Genomic DNA, 9,806 nt, shown 5'->3' with positions numbered 1-9,806 from the left:
ATAGTGTGGATGCAACCCTCGAAGAACTTCTCTCGCTATAAGGAATTTAAATGCATCATCATTTCTTGACAAAATGCTTTGGTTTGTATCATGTTAAGGGAAATTTTAAAGATATGAATTTTAGAAAGTAATTGTGAAATTCACCAGTAATAAAATTGTACTGATTTGTGGCATTGTATTCGTTAGGGACAGTTTAACAAGAATTATTATAAATATTACAATTTTATAAATTGCAATAAACAAAAAATTGTTTTGATCGCGCACGTATCTGGAGATATATTTAAGTTTGAAACTTCGAAAATCAAATTAGGGAACATATGAACTCCGATTTCAACAAACTTATAATTGAACTGAACATCTAAGAAAGATGAATCCAACGACACCAAAATCGGTCCAACTCAAGCCCAAATGGGTCCAAATCAGGGGCCCGAACCACATTTGGAAGGATCAACGCATTATTTGGATGACAATATGATATAAAAATATGACATGCTTATAGTCAAATCGCGCGGCTCGGCGTGACGAATCCAACGAGCTCAAGATCATTGAATTGTGACATTGTTAAGGCACCAAAAGAGTTGAAAAACACTCTAAGATCTAGGAGTCAATACGAGCCATCTGATGGAGCACTCCGAACCTGCCACAGATCTTCTCTATATTTACGGGGTGTGCCACTCATGAAAATCTAAGAATAGACCCCCACTCTCTACATGAGGGGGACATCTGGGCTAGATATTACAAAGAGCTCTAAGGCTTCAAGATCTCCAGCACCACCGCCGACGAACCCCCATCAACTATCGTCAGACCACCACTAAGCCGTCGATTACCATCGAACTTCCGCCTGACCATCTTCTGATCACCACCTGACGGCAGACCGCAGCCAGACTTCAGCCTGACCATCATTGGACCACCACCCGGCGGTCGACCGCCATCAAACTTCTAGTCCGGCAGCTGACCGCCACCAAATTTCCACCCAGCCGCATCCAGACTTTCACCCAGCTGTCGATCTCCACCGGACTTTAGCCCGACCATCGTTAGACCTCCATCCGTCCGCCGATCTATGTCAGACTTCAGCCCGAGCGTCGTCGGACCACTGCCCAATCGATGACCGTCGGACTTCCACCCGGCTTTCGACCGTCACCGGACTTCTACCCAATGTCGGACTTCTGTCCGTCACCAGATTTCTACCCGATGCAGAACTTCCCCCGTCGCCAAACTTTTGCTCGTTGCCAATTTTTGTCAGACTTTTACCCGACGCTGAACTTCCGCTCATCACTGGACTTTCGACCTCGATAACATGCCGACTATGGTCCTTCCGACCTCCGTTGTCAGATAATGATCTTTTTGACCTCTGTCGCCCACCGACTATGGTTCTTCGAACTTTCGTCGCTCGCTGACTACAGTCCTTTCGACCTCCGTCGCTCGCTGACTATGGTCCTTCCTACCTTCGTCGCCAAATAATGATCTTTCCGACCTCTGTCGCCCGCCAACTAGGGTCCTTCCGACTTCCATCGTCATACAACAGTCTTTCTAACCTTCGTCGCCCGCCGACTACAGCTCTTTCGACCTTCATCGCCCGCCGACTATGATCCTTCTGACTCCCATCACTAGACAATGATCTTCCTAACCTCCATCGCTGACTGATTATGGTCCTTCCAACCTTCGCCGCCTGCCAACTATGATCCCACCGACCAAACAAACATATCAATGTTTGTTCTTTCGATTTCCATCGTGTAATGCACTCTATATGATGTATATTTGCTACATCAAACAAAAGCCTTTTCCCCAAGGAAGGGTCTCATTTGTAATTGACTGCAAACATTAGTCGATTTAGGGGTGTCAATATTTGACACGACACGACAACCCGACCCGGACCCGACCCAAAAAATCCGGGTTGGATGATAAACGGGTCGGGTTCGGGTTCGCATATTTGACTTGTTTGATAAAACGGGTCGGGTCTGGTTGACCTGACGGGTTGCCGGGTCAACCCGAAAACCCGTTTAATTTAAGAAAATTTGAATTTCCCGCTGAATATAAACATGATGAGTCAGAACAGCCATAGATGTCACTTCTGAATTTCAACTTACAAAAACATAGTGAACATATTTATTGCTGTAAAAAATTCACTTAAATTGCATATTTTGGAAACTCATTTCAGGCTTGCTGTAGCCGTCTGAAAGAATGCCTCAGTGACAATTTTACTGATTCAAAGTGCTTAATCCATTGTTGAGGTTGTCTTGCTAGCTTAGAATGGTGTGCCTGAAATCTTTCTGCTGTTACCACCAGTGGTTACCACCAGTGGTTGCAACCAAGCACAATGCGGCAACCCGGTTTTCTTGTTGATTCAAAAAGAATTCATCATTACCGGGTAGCGGGTCGGGTCGGGTCAACCTGGCAACCCGGCCGGGTCGGGTCCGGGTTGAAATGTCCGACCCGTTTGTAAAAACGGGTTGGGTTCAGGTTGACCCGTTTAGATTCGGGTCGGGTCGGGTCGGGTTCGACCCGAACCCAACGGGTTGACCCGAATTGACACCCCTAAGTCGATTCATCAAGCTGGGTCAGACCCCGTGGTTTTTCCTCCTCATGAGCTTCTACGTAAAAACTCTGGTGTCTCTTATGGTCGTTGTACCCTCTCTATTTTATCTGATTGCGTGTTGGATTTTCATACAAAGCTAAGATATTAAACTTTATACTTCTCTATCGTCGTGAATATTCCAGGACCCAACAAAAATATTCATAAAATCATAAGAGTATTTTATAGAACCTTTCGAAATAAATATTATTTTTCAAAATAAAATTTGAAAATCCTTTCTAAAATTAATTAAAAATATAAGTCTTGACTTATTTCCAAGGACAATATTGAATACAATATGTAAAATTAAAAATATGATTATCAAAATCATTTTTACTTAGAGATTTATTAAAAAAATAATTTGATTTTTTTTAAAAAAAAATTCAATTAGGATATCACAACGAAATTCACGCCGGAATAAGCTTCATTGCCAATCAGCATTTTTTAAAAAATAATAATAATATAAAAAATTAAAAAATATTGTATCCACTATCCAATTGCCAGTTGAATGGATGATTTGCTACTGTACACTGTTATTTGATTTTAAAGTTTTTAAAAATCTAATTTTTGTTTTTAGAAAAATATAAATTTTAATTATGTTTTCCTTAAAAATTCTTACAACAAATTACGTTTAAAAAAATTAATATAATTTTAGCGACCACTTGGCCATCCAAATAATATCACCAGGTTTTTATTTTGCTTTAAGCCCTTATTTTGAGCTCGATTAGACAACTGTAATTAAATTTATTTTTACAACATTCTAATTATATTTTTTTTGCAATATTATATTTCTTAAATATTTAGTTAAAATTAAAAACTAATTTTAAAAATATGCTAAAAAGTTATAATTAAAAAATAAACAAAACAGACAAAATAAAAAAAGGGAAAAGTAAAATTAAATTAAATTATGTTTTTAAACGAAATATGTTTACAGCTTTTTAAAGGAAAATGTAATTAAAATTTACATTTTTTTAAATAACATAATTTGGTTATATTTTTTACAATAAATATTATATGACAATGAATAATTCTATCATATTGCAACTCATAAACTGATAAACTTCTTTTACAATCAACCAAATTGCAATAAATTCTTTCAAATACATTATACTTTTTAAAACACTCATAAATTTTAAATTCATCTAACAAAATAACGGGTAATTAATATAGAATTATTCATTATCATGTAATATTTATAGTAAAAAATACATCATATTTATTCACGTAATATATCGTTATTATTAAGGATATTCTATTATATTGTATTTCCATTATTGTTTATTATCTTGCCTTTATATAGTCCTATTTGAGTATTTGTATAAGAACAAAATCAATCAAACAAAAAATAAAGCCCTTAGGAATTTCTAATTCTACAATAAATATGGGTCATTCTGGTGCGAGAAATTGATGGACTAGAGCTCCAGAATTTTCGGTAGCCCGTACCACAAAAACCTAGCTAACAAAATTTTTTTGAAGAGATCTCCACCGGCTTTAAACTCTTCGACCGCCAATTTCACATCCAAGAATTTTCTAGCCCGCCAATTTTGAATTATATTGTCTCATATTTTGTGTTAAAATTTATCCTTAATAAAATTATACAGTAGCAAGAAGAAAGGCCAAAAATCATCTCTAGCAATCTTGGCCAGGTGGCGGCAATGGCTGAAATGGTTGTGGCCCTTGTGAGCGTCAATCTCAATTAGATATATTTTCTCATCACACCGTCTCGTCTCACCGTGTAATTTAAATTAAAATGAAAGAAAATGCTTTCGCATGGATGATACGGAGTAGGGGTGCAATCGAGTCAATCCGACTCGCGAGTCGGCTCGGACTTGACTCGATAACAGGCTCGACGAGTCGAGCTCGACGGCTTATCGAGCTCAAACATACGTCGGACTCGATTCGTCGACTCTACGAGCAGCTCGTTGGCAGAGCTCGTGGGCGGGAAATCCAAATCTCGGGAGTTGAAAATCCAAAACAGCAGCACGAGCGGATCTCGTTTCTCGACGGCGGACGAGCTCGGGACAAAGGCCGGATGCGACTGATCTCGATCTCGACGGCAGAGCTCATCCATTGGTCATCGGATCTCGGGACGACGACATCCATTGCTCGACAATCTCGGGACGACGACATCCATAGCTCGACGATCTCGGGATGACGGAGCTTAGGAACACGTCGGACGAGCTCCATCAATGAGTTGATGGCGGACGGGCGCGACGACGGAGCTCAGGAACACGTCGGACTAGCTCCGCCAATGAGTTGATGGCGGACAAGACGACGGAGCTCAGGAACACGTCGGACGAGCTCCGCCAACGAGTTGATGGCGGACGGGCGCTACGATGGAGGGCACGATGGACGCGCTCGATGATGGAGGGCACGACGGAGGGCGGAACAGCGGATGAAGTCAGAACTGAGGTCTCGAGACGACGGGCCGCCCATCACGGGCGCGACGAAGGGCTCGATAGCGAGCTCGACGAGCCGCTTGATTTGACGACGAGTCTAGCTTGAGCTCGGGTTTTGGTTGTCAAGATAAACTCGAACACCTCCTAACTCGAGCTCGACTCGAATCGTTTGCACCTCTAATCCGGAGTTCTAAAGTAGTTCAGAACAGAGAAAGCCAAACAAAGTAGCCCCCTATCACAACCAATCGACTCCGCAACAAGCGTGCGGCTCCAAAGCTACCAGAGGTTGAACTACTTAGCTCTGTCTCCGACACCACTCGAGAGATACCAGACACTAAACTACTTAGCTCTATCTCCGACACCATGCCGAATGAGGACTTTGCCATCAGCCTAATGTTGTTATCTCATGACGTTTGGAGCACGGATGATGAAGTAAACAAAGAATAAGAGATTTTCTTAATTGGCAAAGACCGCAGCTTTAAGTCAATCATCATCATTAGCTCTTTTTCTTCTGCTTTGTCTACTTCCTCATCCTTGTTCTAAACGTCACGAGACAGCAACATTAGACTGCTGGCAACATCCTCCTCCGGTTTGTTGTTGGAGACAGAGCTAACCAGTTCAGCCTCTTGTAGCTCCGGAGCTGGTTGCTTGTTGCTGCGTCGATTGATTCTGATAGGGGATGACTATTGTTGTGTCCAGGAGTATTCGCAGCGATAGAGAAATATAAAGTTTATCGTCTTAGCGTTGTACGAAAATCCGGCACGCAATCAGATAAGAGAGAGGGTCTAGCATTTATGAGACACCAAAATTTTTACGTGGAAAACCCCTGAAAAAAGGGGGAAAAACCATAGGGCCTAGCCCAGTTTGAATGAATCCACTAGTATTGCAGTCGATTACAAATGAGGCCCTTCCTTGGGAGAAGGCCTTAGCTTGATGTACATTTTATAGAGTACATTACATGATGTGAATACAAAGAATAAGTATTGACTTGTTCGTTTGGTAGGGAGGACCGTAGTCGGCGGGCGACGAAGGTCGCAAGGCTTGTAGTCGGTGGGCGACGTAAGTCAGGAGGACCGTAGTCGGCTGGCGACGGAGGTCGGAAGGACTGTAGTCGGCGGGCGACGTAAGTCAGGAGGACCGTAGTCGACGAGCGACAGAGGTCAGAAAGACTGTAGTTGGCAGGCGACAGAATTCGGAAAGATTGCAGTCGGCGGGCGACATAAGTCAGGAGGACCGTAGTAGGCCGGCGACGGAGGTCGAAAAGACTGTAGTCGGTGGGCGACGTAAGTCAGAAGGACCGTAGTCGGCTGGCGACGGAGGTCAGAAGGACAGTTGCCTTGAGAGGGAGGTTGGAAGCACTACAGGAAAATCACTTATTACAGGCGGAATTTTCCGGCGGCTTTCCGGCGGTCAATTTTCCGGCGGCTTTTGACGGCGAATTTCCAACAAAATTTTCCGGCGGCGTTCCGACGGCTTTCCGGCGGTTTTCCGACGGCTAATTTCCCCGCAAAATTTTGCGACGGCTAATTTCCCGCAAAATTTTCCCGAGACCGGTCCGACGCGACGCGGTCTGGTCCGGCGCGACCCAAGGCCTGGTGCGACCGGAGCGGGTTGCTGGCGTGCCGCCGAAGCCGCCGGGGAGCGGTTTCAGCGGGAGCGGGTTCTTTTTTTTTTATTATTTCAACCGGCGGTTTTTGACCGCCGGCAAACCGCTGGATTTATTTGCCGCCAGAAAAAGCCGTCGGAAATTATTTTCCTACGCCGTTTTTTCCGGCGGCACGAAAGCCGCCGGAAAACCGCCGGAAATTGGTCAAATTCCGCCGGAAGTGGGTGATTTTCCTGTAGTGAAGGACTGTGTATGACGATGAATGTCAGAAGGACGGCGTCAGGTAGAAGTCCAACAATGGAAAGAAATCCATATTCGGATATACGTCCAGCAAAAGTCAGATAATCGATAGAAGCTCGGCATCGGGTAGAAACTTGGTGAAGAGTGAAGGTCAGGTGTCTGGTAGAAGTCCGACGTATGTTGGTGGACGAGGAGAACTCCGGCTTTACTTGGGCGGAGTTTCGGCGTCAGGAGGGAACTGTTGCAAATTGGGAAGAATTTCAGCATCACGTGAAAGTTGGGCAGAATTCCTGCGTTCTCCCGAATATCACGCAAAATCCTGGCGTGTTCGGGCGGCAGGACGAACTCCGGCGGTGGTCGAGGAGGAGATGATTCTCCCTTTTCCCTTTTTCTTCTTCTTTCCTTCTTATTCTCTCTCTTTACTTGAGTCCCCTTTGTGAAGAATGAGTGCTCTATTTATCGTTTTTCTGGAGTGGCATGGCTCGTAAATAGGTGTGAGATCAGGGGCGAATAGGGAGTGGTTTGAATGGACGGCCGATATTGAACCCTTCAATCGTGCACCGTTCATTGGATATTTGGAGGTCTTAATGATGTTGGAATTCAACGATCTTGGGCTAGTTGGATTTGTCTTGTCGAGCCGCTCGATTCGAGTATAAGCTCGTTAAAATCGAAGACCGTTTGGTAACTCAAATTGCGGTTTGAACCTTCCAATAGTGCTTTGGGTCCTTGATTCGGACCCAATTGGGCTCGGATTGGGTTGAATTTGGTGTCGTTGGGTTCGTATTTCCGAGACGCTCAGTTTGACTGTAAGCTCGCTGAAATCAGAGTTCGGGTGCTTCCGAATTTTATTTTTGAAGTTTCCGAGTTGGGTTTTGCATTGAGATTCGTGCCCAATCAAGATAATTTTATGATAATGTATCAACTATGTTTCGCTTTCTCGGTCCTAAACGACTGATGAGGAGAACTTCGGATCAACCATGCGGAAACCTTTTCTTTATTTTTAATATAAATTATGCGGTGACACGAGATGATGAAGAGAATTGATGCAGATTATTAGTGAGATGAGACAATGCGACGAGACTGATGAAGTGGGTTCCAGGCCAATTTCGAGTTAGAGGATTAATTTGAGCCCGACCCATTTTTTCAAACGGGTCGAATCCTGTAACTTGGACCCGACTCGTTTAGAAAATGAGTTGATCATAACCAAAAAGTTTTGGGTCGGGTTCGGGTCGGATTTTCGGGTCTTGTAAAATAATGAGACCCCTATAGAAATAATTATAAATGTAGACTATAAGATTTGTGTCTATTGAATATGAGATTGAAATTTTATAGTTATGGTAACAATGTTTTTTCTATAACTTGAATGCATGATCTTTGTGCAAGCATCAGTATCTACATAAATTCCATTATTTAATTTTTGAATATTTTGATCTTTGTGCTCTTTCCTTCTTTGTCAAACTTGTCCATGATGCAATTATATTAATCTTTTTATCTTATTATGATTATTGTCCATTGATAGGGCCAATGCTCAACCAAAGCTATTTGTGGGAATGATACTTATTTGTTTTTATAATGAAGGTATTGCTCTTTATGATCTAATTATTGGCATCATTCTCTCTTCTCGAGGAGGGCAATCTTTACAGACTAAGAAAGGAACTTTTTAACCGTGGCTTTTCATTCTTCATGGTTGCTTTTTATGTTGGTACGAAATTATGCTATGCCGAAGTATTTAATTTAATCTTGTATTTTTGTTATGGTTGTAGTGAGATATTGACTGTCACATCATTCTTTTCTAATTAGTTGTCACATGTAGTACTTATTTTTGACACTTTTATTTTAGGAGTGCCTTAAGATTAGTTAGAATGCATGTTCTCAATTACGAGTTTAAATATTAATTTTATATGTGACCTATTAGATTCAAATTTATTTGATGAGAATTCATTGCTTTGAACTACATGGCAAACAAAGATCGAGAAGTGAAAAATAAATTTCTATATTTTCAAGTGAGTCATTATAAGAGCTTGATTACACTAATGATTATCTTTTGCTTATCCTCTTTATATGTATATGAGATGATGATTAGTTCATATTTTATTGATCAAATATCACTAAGATAGGATTTTCTTATGAGATAATGTATGTTAGAAGTTGAATGATTTTGGGTAGTCAATTTAAATGTTCTTTTATTAGGATTGGAGAATGAGCGACTAAAAAGATGAATTTTGATTGTGATTGCAAGGAAGAACTATTCTGTTCGGACAGTATATCGAGGGTACCGCGGTCGATACCGAGCGTGGTACAGAGCGCCCAGTTATGTGACACTTTTTTATTGATCTCTGGACACGTTTGATGTCGGGACGCAATAATCACTACAACCATTTCTGCCACTGCCGCTAGAAAAGGCATGCTGGGAGACAGTGCAAGGAATTGGAAGCATGCCTGCTTGATGTATAAGGATAATCTACTTCGAAAACCAAGCTTCTTTTTTTAAACATTTTTATAAATGTATCTTGATCCAGAGATTTAAATTGTTCCAAAAAAAGCCTCTAGGTCCTCAAATTAGATCACCATTATACACAGAAGCAAGAATCTAACCTGCTTGGTGTTGGACGACTATGATGATGACGATGGCGTAGTGCATTGTAGAGGTTGGTTAGGAAGAGAAAGCACTATTTGCTGATAGGGTATGAATTATTTTAGCTGTATTTAACTTGGATTCTGCCAAATTGCAAAGACGATGGCTTTAAATCTGTTGTTGAGGGCATTTAACTTAGATTCTTGCTTCTGTGTATAATGGTGATCTAATTTGAGGACCTAGAGGCTTTTTTTGGAACAGTTTAAATACTTTGGATCAAGTATATTTTTAAATACTAATATAAATGCATGTGTGCACGTGAATAAAATTTTAAAAATAAAAAATATTTAATAACATAAGTAAAAATTTTATGATATGCTATATAAAAGATATAAAATATTTTATATATATATA

Source organism: Dendrobium catenatum, unplaced genomic scaffold, assembly GCF_001605985.2.
Source record: "Dendrobium catenatum unplaced genomic scaffold, ASM160598v2 fragScaff_scaffold_1338, whole genome shotgun sequence".
NCBI classification, from domain to species: Eukaryota; Viridiplantae; Streptophyta; class Magnoliopsida; order Asparagales; family Orchidaceae; genus Dendrobium; species Dendrobium catenatum.
Note: the sequence above shows the minus strand (reverse complement) of the source record.